This window comes from Lycium ferocissimum, chromosome 7 (genome assembly GCF_029784015.1).
Source record: "Lycium ferocissimum isolate CSIRO_LF1 chromosome 7, AGI_CSIRO_Lferr_CH_V1, whole genome shotgun sequence".
Lineage (NCBI taxonomy): Eukaryota > Viridiplantae > Streptophyta > Magnoliopsida > Solanales > Solanaceae > Lycium > Lycium ferocissimum.
In genome coordinates, this window is record NC_081348.1 from 23,251,705 (window position 1) to 23,255,075 (window position 3,371).

Sequence of the window (3,371 nt, forward strand, 5' to 3'; positions counted from 1 at the left end):
GATCTGGCAGAAGAAACAAAAAGAATAACTATTGAAAAAATCAACAATAAATATGATCATCTGAGATGAAAATAGTAACAACTAATATAAGTTAGCAAGACGAGAGAATAAAGGCCTAATACTTTTGAAAGAAAACACTAAAACCATAAATAAAGTTTTTTATGTAATCCATTATGGTCATGTATATAAGCTTATAAAAGGGTATTAGTACTTTACTGAGAAGATTGCCCATAAAATGGGATCATCTGATTATTATAGTATCCAAAATATGCTTCCTATTATTACTTCTTAAACTTTCTAGTCTCCCTTGGTACAGGAACTACCATTGTACTTACAGAGCAACCAGACCGCCTTGAAACTCTAGAACATCTCTTCTAATTCTAAATGGTAATATAAGACTTAAAATTAGTGAGCCACAAGTTAGCAGACCCTTTTAGTCTCAAGCTTACTGTTGAGGACGGAACTGTGCAAATAGTCTGCTGAAAATGTTCATGCTTAGATCTTCCTGCATTGCCCCTTCACCACTCAAATCTAGCATATCATTCTAAAAATCTTGGGGTTTATCTGGGCAATACAAAGACAATTTCTGAACATCTACAATGCAAGCATATGAAAGGGCTGGAAATGATATTGAATATATGGAACTTAATGCCTGCTGCGATCTGGGGGTGTATTTGGAAGGAAGGAAACTCAAGAAATTGGTACAGTAAAAAGGAACGTGTAATTAGTAACAAAGTACAGATGCATGGCAATAGCTAATGAGACAGAAGCCATGATTGACTTTTTGAGTTCATTATGCAAGATGTAATGAGACTTTCCTTGGTATATAGTTTTCCTTGGTATATAGTTTGCGGCAGTTAGCTGCACCTTAGTACAATACCTTTACCAATCAAAAACGAAAATCTATATTCCACTTTCATCTCTTCAATGCATTTCTTCCAATTACTCCATTCTCATTCTTTTTGTTAGGCATGTTCTTTAAAGTGATTCGGTTTGCCAGTAACATTAAAAAGTTCCCTTCCAGATGGTAAGCAGCAATCCATACTCTTTTCAGCAAAATAATTGTCATGTATTTCAACAAAAGCAATACACTTATAGAAATTACATGTGGAGCAGATGGCAGGGGATTAGTGGCCATGTCTCCACACAAATAATTATCCACAAAAGACTGCACATTACAAATACATGATTAGCAAAAGCAATATCAAATACTTGTTGTGCACATAAACTATGCATTATATAATTCTTGTATGCACATTATATGCTACATATATTCAGTATAATAATTTCAAAGTGGATAAATTGCACATTATATACTACATATAATTTCAAGAAGCACAAAGCAGAGGTTAGAAGCTAACCAAAATAATAAAATTACCCTTTTGAACACTGTGTATCCAAACACACAGAAAAATACCCAAACCAACAAAGTAAACAGGAAATTTCTAAAAATGAAAATAACGTATAATAATAAATTTATACTTTTAAACAGTGTATATAGATAAACAGATTTATTAAAGAAATCAATTCAAGGGAAAGATTTAAAATAATAGGAGTAATAAGAGAAGAAATTGGTGGAATGAAGGATTGCAGGAAAAAAACTAAACCTGATCAGAAGCCAAAACAACAGGATTTTTCATAAGTGGAAAGATTCACCACTCTCTGCAACTCTCTTTTCAGTTCATCCACTGCTTTAGCCGCCGGTGGCACTCCTCCTCCGCCATCTACGGTGATTTTGCCATTCTTGGTTCTTTTGATGAGTAATGTGTATATTATTAAAGGACTTTAGCCGCAAGAGACTGTAATAATAAGTGTACAAATATTAAAGAAGTGGTGGTTACATAATTTCTAACTTTAGGTTCCGTCTTTCTTGCCCACTCTCGAGATAGCTAAACAACATGCTTAGATTGAGCCTTTTCTGAATATAGTCCACCAAATTTGTACTCATACCATGTATGCCAATCACTCACATCCTTCATCCCCTATAAACAATAACAGAGCGGCAATATCTCCACCGGCAAACAATCCCACCAACCTAAAATTTCACAATTCAATAGTAAATTTTTAAAAAATAAATCCCAATGAACAACATAATCACATACATAGACTGATCGACAAGAACTCAATTAGGCCTCATCCGCAGTATCTGCCCCACTCTATTGCCCCTTTCATTACAATACTCAACTTTTAATAGCTTGAGAAACTTATTTTGGAGAATCAAATAGACCACCCACAGGATACGACCGCAGAAGAACAAAAACAAAGCAAATATTTTATGCCTATCTGATCACCAAAAATATGAATTTTAAGTGTGTTTCATGAATTTTGAACGTGGGTTGGTGGGAAAGGAGTTGGAAGATCGTGGAGTCTCCAATCTTAAGAAAGCGCCGAATCCGTGGGACGGGTTTCATATTTTTTCTAGGTAGGTTTCCTTCTCAGTTAAATGTTAACTGTCAAACTTTGACTTTTCAAAAAAAAAAAAAAACTGTAAAAATTAAAGAGAATCAGATTGTCCTATTTCCCAATATTTCCCAATCTTAACAATTAATAAATAAATAAATGTTAACCTAATCTTTATAATAAATTGTGTTTGATACTTGATCGTGTAATTCAAGTTCAACTTCAATGTTTCAAGGAAAAATATTTATCTTTCTATACCAGTACTCAAAAATAGAAATTAAAAATAGAGTTTTACTTTTTCATAAATTGTGGTGAATACTTTATCGCGTAATTCAAATGCATATTTGTTACACCTCGTAGCTTGATACGTTAAGATTCATTAGGTGTTAGCTGCGTAATCGTGGATCTTTGGAGTACCTTCAAGGATATATGAGATTATATGGGCCTACCTTATGATTATGAGAGTTTAAGTTCACATAATAAGTTAGGGAAGCATTGGAGGGCAAGTGGATTAAGGAAATTAAGTTGTTGGAACTTTGGAGAAAGATGGGGGACAATTTTGGTCCAACTTGGAGGAAGAATATCTTTTAGCATATGAGGAGTTTTGAGGTAAAGCTAAATCCTAAATTGAAGTTCATGAAGTCTAGTTTACAACGCAACAAACTGTGCATCAACCCGACATCAGAGTCAAACATTATGAGCATTTTAAGATGGGCTGTCAGAGCGGGGATTTAACCCTGCGCGAACGTGCCAAAAGGTGGCGCGAACGCATAGAGGAGGACCCAGAAACTCAGCGCGAATGCGCCAAGAGGCAGTGCCATCACGCTGAGCCAAATTCGAGTCGGTCCAGGCTGATTCTGGAACTCTATATAAGGGGGCTTACCCCCTTTTCTTCATCCAATCACACCAGAAAATTCCCCAAATATTCTGAAAATTTCCCACAACTTCCCAACATTAAATTTTAGCCCGAA

At 35.1% G+C, this 3,371-nt stretch overlaps 1 long non-coding RNA gene across 1 annotated transcript; it reads right to left on the reverse strand.

The window, feature by feature from the left end:
- Nucleotides 1-673: 673 nt before the first annotated feature.
- Nucleotides 674-2,394, reverse strand: LOC132062604 (uncharacterized). Its single transcript, XR_009416215.1, has 2 exons — nucleotides 1,608-2,394; nucleotides 674-1,168 (listed from the first exon to the last, which is right to left on the reverse strand). It is a non-coding gene; the product is annotated as an uncharacterized LOC132062604 (long non-coding RNA).
- Between the last annotated feature and the right edge of the window lie 977 nt (nucleotides 2,395-3,371).